Source organism: Microcebus murinus, chromosome 18 (assembly GCF_040939455.1).
Source record: "Microcebus murinus isolate Inina chromosome 18, M.murinus_Inina_mat1.0, whole genome shotgun sequence".
Lineage (NCBI taxonomy): Eukaryota > Metazoa > Chordata > Mammalia > Primates > Cheirogaleidae > Microcebus > Microcebus murinus.
In genome coordinates, this window is record NC_134121.1 from 32967197 (window position 1) to 32981281 (window position 14085).

A 14085-nucleotide genomic window follows, 5' to 3' on the forward strand; every position below is an offset into this window, starting at 1 on the left:
AGTGATGGAAATGTCTTTTATCTCCATCAGGGTGATATTGACACAGACGAATGCGTTTGTAAACATGCACAGAGATTTATCCTTGTCCTATGTAAATGATGGCTCAATAAAGTACGTTTCTCTAGATCAGCTCATACGGATTTACTGCTATCTTTTTAGCATCCCTATCATCTTCTGTTGTATGACTGTATCACCATCGATTTCTCCATTGATGGACATGTAGATTTCTTCCAAATTTTTGCTATTATAAGCAATGCCATAGGGAATGTCCTTGAAGGATAGAGTCCTAAGTGGGATCGGCACAGATTTTTCTCTGTAAAGATCCAAGAGGCCAGGCCGGGCGCGGTGGCTCTCGCCTGTAATCCCAGCACTCTGGGAGGCCAAGGCAGGCGGATTGCTCGAGGTCAGGAGTTCAAAACCAGCCTGAGCAAGAGCGAGATCCCATCTCTACTATAAATAGAAAGAAATCAGCTGGGCAACTAAAAACATATAGAAAAAATTAGCAGGGCGTGGTGGCGCATGCCTGTAGTCCCAGCTACTCGGGAGGCTGAGGCAGGAGGATTGCTTGAGACCAGGAGATTGAAGTTGCTGTGAGCTAGGCTGACGCCACAGCACTCACTCACTCTAGCCTGGGCAATAAAGCAAGATTCTGTCTCAAAAAAAAAAAAAAAAATAGGTGAAGAGGCCGAGGCCTAGAAGCAAGAAGAGACTTTCCCAAGGCCTGATATAATTACACACTGTGAGTGGTGGTGGTGACACGGAAAATGTGGGGCGCCGGGACACGGCCGCTTGCCACCTCCCCGTGGCTCCGCATCTCCATGGGCCAGCACTGCATGTGGCCAGTTGGAGGGCGAGCTGGGGCCGGGCCCTCTGCAGAGAGCCGCTGGGGCCATGTGCCCCCGGCCTGCGTGCTGGAACGCCCCACACCCACGTGCTGCCGCCTGTTTCCGGCCACGCTTTGAATCCCCCTGTTTTTGATTGGATGTTAAAGCTTGATGTTGATTGGATGTTAAAGCTTATAGTTGATTGGACGCTTTTTGAGCCCTACTAAGGGTATAAAAGCAGGAGGAGGACAAGGAAGGGGGGAGAAAATCGGAATACAGGAAGAGAGCTATAACACTAGGTGTGCTGAGCCTGCCAGAGGAATAATACTCTTCGTGTGTCCCAGTCAAGAGCTGTAACCCTAGCTGTACACATTGCCGCAACAGTGGTAGAACCTGGAACTGAAGAGGTTCATGTTATTACAAAGAAATATTGATGAGGGGAGATACGAGGCTTCCAATCAGAATAACATGAACCATTCAGAATAACTGCCTTCCTTCTTTGTCTAACTCCTACTCACTCTGTGAGTACTAATGCCTTTGGGCTGCATTAACTTAACATTATGGCAAGATAATTCCTGGGATCTCATAGTACCCTGGGCTTAATAACAACTCACTATGTGCCACGCAATGTGCTAGCACTTCATATATATTATCTCATTTAACCCTTGAAACTGCATTAGGTATAGCTGTTATTAATTCCATGCCCATTTTATAGATGGAAAAACTGAGGCGTAGACCATTTAAGTAACTTGCCCATGGTTACACAGCTAAAAATTGGTATTAAACAGGTTTCAACACAGATCCTTGATACAAAAGGCCTTACTTTTGTTTGTTTTTGAGACAGAGTCTTGCTCTTATTGCCTGTGCTAGAGGGCAGTGGCATTATCGCAGCTCACTGCAACCTCAAATTCCTGGGCTCAAGCAAGCCTCCTGCCTCGGCCTCCTCCAAGTAGCTGGGACTCCAGGCACGCGCCACCTTACCCATTCCGTTATACTTCCTCTCAAGCATAACATTTCACAGGGATGCAGTTTGAGGGTTTTGAGAAACGGTTGCAGTGTGGATCACTGGGTCTCCCTATGCTTTGAACGTTGTTACTGCATCTCTATCTTCCTAAAATCTGGCACGTAGCGGGATCCAAAGAGCTCAGCACTGTGCCTGACACATAGTAAGCACTCGACGAGTGCTAATTATTATTATTATTGGAACGCAACAAATGTTTGTTGAAATCAACATTTGCATGAATAACTAATTACCTAAATTATTCTCCTAGCAAATAAACAATGAACATAGGGACAACAGGCTACAGACCTCTTCTCCTGCCAAACCTCTCATTTGGAGCCAGCTGAACCATGAAGGAGTTGCCAGCCCTCTTCTGTTCACACGTCTGCTCCCGCGCGGGACTCAGAGGCAGGAAGGGCGTCCGCTTCAGCGTCGGCGCGCCAGCCCCGCCCGGCGCAGGCGCAGTGAGGGGCAGACGCCCAACGCATTTGCCTGCGAAGGATCGGCTGGTACACTGCCAGGGAAGGGGGACACGTGTGTCTGTGTGTGTGCATGCACTGCCTCTTCCTCCCTGTCACAATGGAACCCCAGTAAAAACGGGGTGGGGTCGCAGGGGCGCTTAATCAAAGCTTTGGGCAACATCACAGCATGCACAAAGGATGAACACAGGGTCCCAGAACATCAAAAAGGCCCTTGAACCTCTGTTGCACTTTTTATTCTGTTGCGTCTTCCGTCATTGCAGGGAGGACCTGCAGCACGGAGGTAAAAGATTGAGACTGGCGAAGAGTCTCCTCAGATCCCCTCCCCCCCTTCCCCTGCCCCACCCTTGGGAGCCACGTCAGCATTGAAAGTCTCCAGCCAACCTGGTCATCCTGTGAAGCCAAGCCCTGGGCCCTGTCTGAGCTCGACTCTTCTGCCTGCTCCTGCTCCCCCTGTCTAGTGCTGTGAGGGGTTTGTCCCCTTGGTAGGGAGACCCCCCCCAGCACCCCCGCCCCCTGCATTCTCAGTCCACCTGCCTTGCTCAGGGAAGACCCCATCACAGACTTGGGATGTGACCCTTTCAGTGACTGCCTGACTGGCTAATGCTACCCACTTCTTGGCGGGAGGAGGATGCAGGGGACAGCGTGCCCTGAGATCCCGTTGACCTTAGGTAGCACTTGTGAGCACTTGCTACAATGACATTTTTTTTTCCCTAGCTGGCTCCTGCCTCATCTAGCATAGTTATTGCAATCCTCACTTTATGCCTCTAACAGCCCTTACTCTCATTTTGTATTTAAGTTTTCAGAGCCTTACTCATTTAAGGCAATTTTGGTTTCTGTTTTATGGTAATTCTTAAACCCTTAAGTGAAACTTGTTTGAAACGTCTGTCACTCTGTTATTACAGAAACAATATAATGAGAAGTACATTTTCATGTAAGACTCTAAGTAGTAACCAGGAAAGACAAATTGTTCTCATACTTAAATATTTGAATTTGAAAATATCACAAAGAGATGGGAAAAAGGAGCCAATAGACAGGGGACATTGAGGATCAAATTGGTATCCCACCAAATGGAGTTTGGGGGGGCGGGGAAGAGGACAAAAAAAAGCAGAGGAGAGGAAATTATCAAAGAAATAATACAGGAAAATTTCTTAGAGGTGAAAGCCACAAGATCACAGATTGAAAGACCTCAGAACAATGAACGAAACAGGGCCCACACGTAGGAACAACACCGTGAATTAATGGGTCACCAAGGATAAACAGAGTACCTTAAAACTTCCGCTGAAGGCCAGGTTCCTTATAACGCAATAAAAATGAGAACAAATCAGAGTTTTCAACAGGAAAGTCCATATAGAGGGAAATAGATCAGTGTCTTGAAGGTTTCAAACAAATTTGATTTACACTCTAGGATTCAGTGCCCAGCCCAATTATCGATCAAGTGGAAAGGCAGAATAAATAAATTTCCAATCGTAAAAGATTCAGAAAATTTACCCATCACACATCTCTGCGTAGGACATTACTTAATGGTATGCTCTGGCAAAATAAGGGGGGAAAAATGAAAGATGGCAACCTAAATCTCAGAAACTGTGGATAAACCCAGGAAAGCAGGGAGGAAAATCCCCAACTAACTGTCTAGACTGAAGCAGGACAGAAGCTGTAGAGGAGGGTAGAAAAATGCAATCGCACGCCTATGGGGATGGAAAGTTAGGGGGAAATTGAGACTATGATGAAGTCAAATAGTGCAAGAAAAAAAGAAAAGCTATTTGAAATTCCAGATCAAAGAAAAGCGTCGTAAGAAAGCAAACATTAACAGATATATTACAGGTGGGGCAAAGCGCCATATGGGTATGCTATCAATAACATAAGCATTGTTTGTTGATTTAGAATTACTGTAAAGGCAAAGCATAGAAGGCTTAATTAGAATTGTGAAACAGAATGAGGATGCTCTCAATCAAGAGAATGTAAAAGTGAAAGTGTATGTGGCAGAAGTTTGGAGAGAAAAAGAAGGAGAGAAGAGAGGAAGCCCGAGGCATTAGCTGCCTCTTCTCAGACAGCATTGGTGGGCAGCATCAGGAGATACTAATGGATGAAAGAGAGGAGGTCTGAGCCTATTTCTGAAAGTGACAATTGTAGCCCAAATAGTGATATAAATAGTGAGAGAATGAGAGGAAGGGAGATAGGGAAGGGGTGAAGTGAGCTACGTTCTTTTCGATGTAGCAGGAAGTCAATGAGTATATTTTTAAAATGTAAAGTAGCCAGGTGTGGTATCTTGCACCTGTAGTCCCAGCTATGGGAGGCTGATGAGGAAGGATCACTTGAGGCCAGGAGTTCAAGGCTGCAGTGAGCTATGATCGCATCGCTGCACTCCAGCCTGGGCAACAGAGAGGAAATCCTGTCTCTTAAAAAAAAAATAAAAGGTAAAATTAAAAAATAGCAGCATTCAGAAGAAACATCTAACTTCTAAAAAGATAAGAGGTGGCTGATCTGGGGATTGAACAGGAAGAACAGGGGACTCTATTACTTTGACTAAAAAAGCATTGTAAATGAAAGCAAAGTTATATTCCATATGTTTTATTTCTGATGGTATGTAAATAAATACATTCATTGGAGGCTTCTCAAATGTGGCTAGCGGTTGAAATGAGAAGGGAAAAGGCTTTGATGGCAGTTAGCTGCACTGATGCAGAGCCTCTCTTTCTTCTGCAGTTAAGGTGGGAGCAGTGACCCCACATTTGTCTGGTAGGGTCTGTGGGTTGGGTTCTTCCACATCCACTATTCCATTCTATCCTTCTGACAACCCTGCAAGGTGGGAGTATGAGGGCAGGGATTATATGTATCCTTATTCTATAGACAGGATCCAGGCTTGGGAGTGTGAGCAGCTTGTCAGAATGCGAAATGTCCAACCACTGCAGTGGTAGTGCTAGGAGGGATGCTTGGGCCATCCTGCACTAGGATCTGTGCTTGGTGGAATCAGGTAGGAAAGGCTGGGCAGGGCTCTGCAGGAGCGACTCTTATGGTGGTTTCATTCTCTACAGTGCTAACAAAGCCAGAATTCAAATACAGGCTATCCACATATGTCCCCCCATCACATCTATTTTTTTAAAGTCATATTCTTATTGTTAAAACAATATTATGAAGACTTTAAAAGAATGTGTTTAAATTACCTATAATCCTCCCCATGCCTGTGCACAATAATGATATCAATTTTTTTTTCTGTGATCTTTTCTAGTCTTTATCTACATTATACATAATTCTACATAGTTCTGGTCCTCATATATATATAATTTTGTAAGCATTCTACCACTCATAAATGGTGTTGCTTGTTTCTACAGTCTGCATAATAATTATCTGTTTTAGTGGCTGCATACTATGTAAGATCATTTTTAATTAACTACAGTACACTGGGTTAACAGTTTATTGTTATACCAAGTATGTCTTTGTTGTTTAATCTCCATTTTACTTTTGTATGAGGCTGTTCCATTTACAGAAGACTTTTTTTTTATCTATCTCACAACTTCAAAGCATGTACTGGGGCAGGTATAATTGTCCTCACTTTACAGATGGGTAAATTGAAGTCTGGAGAGATCAGACATCTTTCCCAACTTCACGCAGACAGCAAGGACAGGAACAGAATGAAGCCTTCCTCCAGGACATTCTTCTCCAAGTCTAGTGCTCCTTCCACCACTCAACCTGTTTGGCCATCACCTGGCACTCTCTCACTGAGCCAGGCCTCTTCCCAGGAAGGAATTACCATCATTCTATTTTACAGGTTAGGAAGCTAGGGCCCAGAGAGCTAAGGTGACTTGCCCAAGTTCGCATGGCAGAGCCAGAAGTCAAACCCAGGCAAGCTGACTCCAGAGCCAGGTCTCTTTCCAACAATGTGCAGGTCCTCCCCATCCCCTTAACTCTCAGAGTGACTCTCTCTTGAAACTCCCTGCCCCCAACATAGCTTCTGTGTTCTTGTCTCTTCTACCTCCCTGTCCTGAGTCTTGGCAGGTGGCAGCCCACAGCTCAGCACCTTGCAGCTCGAATTCACTCTAGAGGAACCCACAGGCTGTTCTGGAAGCCAGCCTCCAGGGAGGTATGCTTCTTGGGCAGAGTCCGTTGAGGGGGTATTTTGTTTTTGTTTTCAGTTTTCTTCCATTTGGTTAGCTGATACTCTTGTGTGGTAAAATATGCACGACCTAAAATTTACCATTTTAACAATTTTTAAGGGTACAGTTCAGTGTGGTGTTAAGAACATTGACATTGATGTACAACCATCACCACCATCCATCTCCAGAACTCTTTTCATCTTCTCCAATTGAAACTCTGTACCCCTTAAACAATAACTCCCCATTCTCCCTTCCCTCCCCACCCCCAAGCCCCTGACCACCACCATTCTGCTTTGTCTTAAGAATTTGACTACTTGAAGCCCTCATACATGTAGAATCATACAATATTTGTCCTTCTGTGTCTAGTTTATTTCACTTAGCATAAAGTCCTCAAGGTTTAATCTTGTTGTATGATGTGTCCGAAATTTCATTGTTTTTTAAGCCGAATAATATTCTGTTGTATGTATATACTACATTTTACTTATCCATTCATTCGTTAATGGTTATTTGAGTTGTTTCCACTTTGGGCTATTGTGAATAATGCCGCTGTGTACATGGCTATACAGATACCTGTGTGAGTCTCTGCTTTCAACTCTTTTGAGTGCATACTCAGACCTGGGTGAGTTTGTTGTTGTTTGTTTGTTTGTTTGTTTTACTAGAAGAAACCAAAGACCAATATTTTATTATCTTAGAGGATGACATAAAACAGGGAGATCATGAAGAAGATTGACTAATGTAACATAAAACAAAGTTTTCCTGAATACCTAAGAAATTGTATAGTTATCAGACAAATAATAACAATAACAAGCATTTTTCTATGATAATGGCTAGAATGTACAATATTTAATTATTTTATGTGCAATATTTAATTCTTATAATAACTCCATTATGGGAAATTATTAATATTAATATCATATGTACTTTACACTTGTTAAAACTGAGGGGTTTTAGCCGGGCGCGGTGGCTCACGCCTGTAATCCTAGCACTCTGGGAGGCCGAGGCGGGCGGATTGCTCGAGGTTGGGAGTTCGAAACCATCCTGAGCGAGACCCCGTCTCTACTAAAAATAGAAAGAAATTAATTGACCAACTAAAAATATATATACAAAAAACTAGCCGGGCATGGTGGCACATGCCTGTAGTCCCAGCTACTTGGGAGGCTGAGGCAGGAGGATCGTTTGAGCCCAGGAGTTTGAGGTTGCTGTGAGCTAGGCTGACGCCATGGCACTCACTCTAGCCTGGGCAACAAAAGTGAGACTCTGTCTCAAAAAAAAAATAAAAAAAAAAAAAAAAATAAAAAACTGAGGGGTTTTGTGAGTTTTTTTTTTTTTTTTTTGAGTATTTAAAAACAAATCAAACTCTTCTACTCTCTGTTTCCAGCTTTGTAGGGGGCAGGGAGGGGAAGGAAGCACTATATAAGAGTAGATGGTAGGAGACAGTATTTGCAAATCATACAGCTGATAACGGGCTTGTAGCCAGAATATAGGGAAAAAAACTTTCACAACTCAATTATAAAAAGACAAATAACCCAATTTAAAAATGGGCAAAGGATCTGAATAGACATTTCTCCCAAGGAAGATATGCAAATGGTCAATAAGCATATGAAAAGCTGCTCTATGTCATTAGTTATCAGGGAAATGCAAAACAAAACCACAGTGAGATACCACTTCACTCCTACTAGGAAGGCTAGAATAAAAAAAGTCAGACAAGGATGTGGAGAAATCAGAATCCCCCTGTACTGCTGGTGGGAATGTGAAATGATACAGTTGCTTTTAAAGGCAGTGTGGCTTCAGGCTGATCCAGACTGAAAAAACAACAACAAAAAAAATAAAAATAAAGGCAGTCTGGCAGTTGATCACATGGCTAACTATAGAGTTACCATAAGACCCAGCAATTGAACTCCTAGGTACAAAGAAACTGAAAACAGGTTTAGTTTTCAGTCAAACAAAAACTTATACAGGGATGTTCATAGAAGCACTAATCACAATAGCCAAAAGGTGGAAACAACCCAAATGCCCATCAACTATAGGTGAATAAATAAAATATGGTATATTCGTACAGTGGAATATAAAACCGAGAAAAGGAATAAAGTATAGCAGCCTTATTGATAATTGCCCAAGGTTGGAAGCAACCAAGATGTCCTTCTGTAGGTGAATAAATAAACTGTGGTATATCCATAAAATAGAATATTGTTTGATGCTAAAAAGAAATGAGCTCTAAAGCCATGAAAAGACATGCCACTGAGTGAAAGAAGCCAATCTGAAAAGGCTGCATACTGTATGATTCTAACTATATGACATTCTGGAAAAGGCACAACTCTGGAGACAGTGACATTATCAATGGTTACCAGGGAGGGAGGGATGAATAGGCAGATTTTTAGAGCGGTGAAACTACTCTGCATGATACTGTAATGGTGGATCCATGTCATCATACATTTGTCAGCAACCACTGAATGCTCACCAAGAGTGAGCCCTAGCTATGAACTCTGGGTGATGATCGTGTGTCCATGTAGGTTCATCAGCTGTAACAAACACACCACCCTGGTGCCAGTGTTGGTCGTGGGGGAGGCTGTGCGCCTGTGGGGTGGGGGCACATGGAAATCCCCTGTACTTTCTGTCCAATTTTGCTGTGAACCTAAAATCACTCTAAAAAATAAAGTTAAAAAAAAATGGAATGAAGTATTGACACATGCTACAACACAGATAACTCCTGAAAGCATCATGTTAAGTGAAGAAAGCCAGTTGCAAAAAGCCACCTATTCTATGATTCCATTTCTACAAAATGTCCAGAACAGGCAGTTCTGTAGAGACAGACACTAAATTCCTGGTTGCCAGGGGCTGGAACACTGGGGGTGAGGGGAATGGGGGAGTGATAGCTAAAAAGGGGGTTTCTTTCTTTCTTTTTTTTTTTTTTGATACAGAGTCTCACTATGTTGCCCGGGCTAGAGTACCGTGGCGTCACCCTGGTTCACAGCAACCTCAAACTCCTGGGCTCAAGGAAGCCTCCTACGTCAGACCTCCCGAGTAGCTGGGACTACAGGCATGCACCACCATGCCCAGCTAATTTTTTATTTTTAGTTGGCCAATTAATTTCTTTCTATTTTTAGTAGAGACAGGGTCTCGCTCTTGCTCAGGCTGGTTTCGAACTCCTGACCTTGAGGAATCCTCCCGCCTTGGCCTCCCAGAGTGCTAGGAGGTCATGAAAATGTGCTAAAAGGGACTGTGGTTATAGTTGCATGTATTTGTGAATATACTAAAAATCATTGACTCGGATACTTTAAATGGGTGAATTATACAGTATGTAAATTATATCTCAATAAAGTTATCTTTTAAAAAAGACGCTGCCAGTAATTGCAAGCTATGGAAACAGCCCAAGTGCCCATCAATCCAAGAATGAATTAATAAAATGTGGTATATGTATACCATGGAGTACTATTCAGCTCTAAGAAACAATGGTGATATAGCACATCGTATATTTTCTTGGTTAGAGCTGGAACCCATACTCTACTAAGTGAAGTATCCCAAGAATGGAGAAACAAGCACCACATATACTCACCAGCAAACTGGTATTAACTGAGCAGCACCTAAGTGGACACATAGGTACTACAGTAATAGGGTATTGGGCAGGTGGGAGGGGGGAGGGGGCGGGTATATACATACATAATGAGTGAGATGTGCACCATCTGGGGGATGGTCATGCTGGAAACTCAGACTTGTGGGAGGAGGGGGGGAAAGGGCATTTATTGAAACCTTAAAATTTGTACCCCCACAATATGCTGAAAAAAAAAAAGACGCTTCCAGGACTGCAGCCTTCCGGAAGTCCCTGCTTCAATAGCCTTCACCTGTGGCTAAGAGGCTGCCTCCCCTGTCCCCCGCCCCCCCAAGCCAATCATCAGCATAAACACAGCTTAGCTTAGCTGCCTAAAAGGTGTTTCCACCTGGGGTGGGCGCCTGGACAAGCCACATGCTCTCCATCAGAACGTTGTGACAGAGGCCCTTGCGGATGGGACATGGCTGCCCTGTGCGAAATCAGCAGAATGGGCAGCATTAGAGAGGCAGCTGCCCCACGGAGCGTGCAGTGTGGGAAGTCAGGGGAAGCAGCCCAACCTGCAGCCGTCCTTCAGCCTGGAGGCAAGTGCAGGCCACGGCCGGGTCCGAGGCCCACAGAGCCTTAAAAAAAAAAAAGTTATAAAAGTTTAAGCTGGAAAAGTCCTTGGATGTCGTCATCCAGATAGTGGCTTCTAGACTTTAAGGTTTCACAGCCTGCGTCCTTCCAAAATATCCGAGGACGCTGACGAGGTTGACAATTCTTTATTTTGCTAAATTAAGACAACTTTTAAAACTAACATCGTTACTTGATTTTTTTTTTGAAGAATAATTGAAAAGGGAGAATGTCAGAATAAAGGAAAGCCGTTTAAATGAAATAAATTTAGCTTTATGAAAAACTCACTGCCTTTCTCCTTTCCCTCCCCACCCTACATTTCCCCCAGTAGTGAAAAATTGCCAAATTCTAGTGAAAACTCTAAACTGGAACTGGGGTGGTTTGGGGGCCCCAGGCTTTGGCTACTGCCCCTGATTCAGTGCTGGAATCCTCTGGAAACAAGCTCTAGAAACCAGCTTCTGGCATGGCAGGGTTTTCTTGCCAGGCACACCTAATATCCTGCCTCTGTAAATGCAAGTTTCTTGCCTTCTCTGCAGCTCAATTCCTTTATTTGCAAAGTAATTCTTATCTCAGAGATTTGTGTGTGTGTGTGTGTGTGTGAGAATTACCACAAAATAAAGGAAAAAATACGACAGTCTTTGGCACATAGTAGGCACTCTATTGTGATTTATATGCCCTCTGCTGGTGACAGTCTCAGAGACAGCTCCTTCGGTTTTCCTGGCATTTTAGTTGATAAAACGTTCTTCCCTAGGGGATAGCTAAACCTGCCTCCCTGTAGACCTGCCTCACGGACCTCAGATGTGTACTTCAGGGTCACCTGGAACAAATTGCATCCTTCTGTCATGTGACACACCTTACTCTCCTTTCTTAGGTTTCCTTTCTTTCTTCTGTTCTTCAAACTAAATATCCTGTTTCTATCAGTCATCTCTCAGTAAAGCACTCACCGTCCTGTGTGCACTAGTCAGCTATTGCCAGGGTAATTCTGTATAACAAGCTCTCCCAAAACTCGATGGGAAAACCACAGAGCTCAATGGCATAGCACCTTAAGCTGGCCTTGGTGGGGCTTGATCCCGGGGTCCCAGCCAATCTGCTTCAGATGTCTCTCATCTTGGAGTCCCCTTGGAGTCCCCAAGGCTTGTTCTTTTAATGACAAAAGGCAGGAGCATGAGGGGATATTCCCTGCTGCATAAACACATTTCTAGCCTTTGCTGCGTTCACATTCTGTTGGCCAAAGTAAGTTACAAGGCCAAGCCCAAAGTTCATGAGCTCATGGTAGGAGAACGGATATAGAATAAAGAGGAGTGAAAATTTAACACCAATAATTCTGTCTACTGCTCACTTTCCCCTTGTCCTGTTTCCACCAGCCTTGACCAACTTTCCTTGGACATGTTCTTCCAAAGTCACATCTGGCTAGTGGGGAGTAGGAGGCTGGGGGGGAAGGAACATGGTCTTGCACAGTCTGGCCCTGCCTACTGTTCTCTTCCTTGCTCTCAAACATTAGCTGCACCGGGTTTCTTTCATTTTTTTGAAGGCCCTAATCTCTTTGCTACCTCAGGGCCTTTGCATGTGCTGTTTGTCATGCTTTGTGCGGAAAATTCTTCTTCCTTGCTTCCCCTGCTCCAAGATGAGTTTCTTCTCATCTTTAAAATAGAACTTATTGGAGTCCACTTGCCCAAGGCCTCTTGGCAGTGGCTCCGGGTCATGGTCCTCAAATTTGGCTCAGAATAAATCTCTTTAAAATCGATAAATAAATAAAATAGAACTTATTAATGCATGCCATGCCCTCAAAAAGATGTCTTTCTGACAGTCAAAGCCAAATTAAGTCTCCCCTTATTGTTCCCTGGCAAAAGGAACTGTATCTTCTTCCCAGCTCTTTGCCTGGATTTGTAGTTATGTATTTGCTTATTTAATTTTGTTTTTCCTTCCCTAGTGGTCTCCCAGCTGCATGAAGGCAAAGCCTGCATCTGGCTTGTTGTTAGATCTCCCAGCACGGGCCCCAACACACAGCAGAAGCCCCATACACACTTACTGAGTGAAGGGACGCAGGATGACAGGCAAAGGAATAGGTGAATGGATGGATTTCCTCAGGTCTCATTCGCTTTCCCTCTGTTCAATGACAAAGTGCAAAAAAGGAGCAGTAACATAAAGCTCTCTCCTCACAAAGCTACTGCTCTGTCCTCCTCATCCCGGGTGACCGTTAGCAGCCGGCGCTAGTAAGGATGGGAACATGGCTTGGAGAAGGCTCTCCCTCTTGTGTAAGGTGCGTGGCCTCTGCCACCACTGCTTGACTGTTTTTCCATGACGGTTTGCTCCTGTGACTCATTTTGCTCAGACACCTACTCAGAGGAATTCACACTCTCTGACCACATGCCCACCGTCCAGGCAGGTGACCAGATGTGCGCCAGGTGGTTTGGGAACAAAAGCACGCCGCCAATAATTCACCAGGGGGAAAACTGACAAGGGTGGGTGTAGGGGAACCGCAGATGAATGGAGGCCAGTGACACACGCCGCGGCTTGAGAGGTTGGGACACTCAGTTGCTGATGGCAGCATCACTCTCCCTGCCGGAAGTGCCATTCCAGGACCCTTTTCAAAACCCTCCTCTCCCCTCCCACACAGCTCTTCCATCAGTCTTCGCTCTTCAACACCCCCACGAACCGCTGAGCCAAAGAGAAGCTTTGGTCTTTTGTGTCTGTGGCTCTTTGAAAACATCTGGACCTGTTTCACGCAGTCCCCTGTAACCTAGAAGCCTAGAGAAGCAGGCACGGGAGTCAGAAAGTCAAGTCTCTGAGTCCCCTCTCTCTGCCCCTTACCAGCTGGACGACACAGGCAGCTAACTTAACCTCTTCGAGCCTCAGTTTCCTCTCCTGACCAATGGGCACGGCCAAACCTATGTACTGAGCAATGACAAGGATTCGTTGAGACAAGACAACATTAAGTGCTTCATGAACCATAAAAGACAATTTGAACGTTAGTGGGATCATTTCCTTTCTTCGGCCCAATAGGGCCGTGCTGTGGAGCACCGAGGGTTAAAAATTCAGAAAGCAAAAACTCTCTCCACGAGGGAACAAAAGAGAAAATAATGCCCACTTCCGGATGCACTTGAAGGACAGATTGCTTAGGATGGGATTGCAATTGGGTCTCCAAGTGGGAGGAATGATTGCTGCCCTCATCAATATTACCGCCGCCGGCTAAATCTACATGGGACTCGATCAGGTAATTGAGGTCCCAAATTTAGTTTTTATCCAGACGCCAAGATTAATAGGAATGGCTTCTTGGAATTAACTCTTTGTAGCTTTCTAAGGCACAGCGCGCTTAGGAGTTGTCATTAACATTTAGACCTGAACATTTGGAAGGTAAAGATCTACTCTGATTTAGCTGCCACGAATGTTAAAACGGTCAAGGTCATAGGATTACTGTAGAGTTGTCAGCTCTGGTTTGACTCCAGGGGAGGCTCCACTGTATGGACCCCTGGACAGCCACTTCCAAGAGCTTGTTACCAGTCAGAAGGACACTAGATACAGACAGCGATGG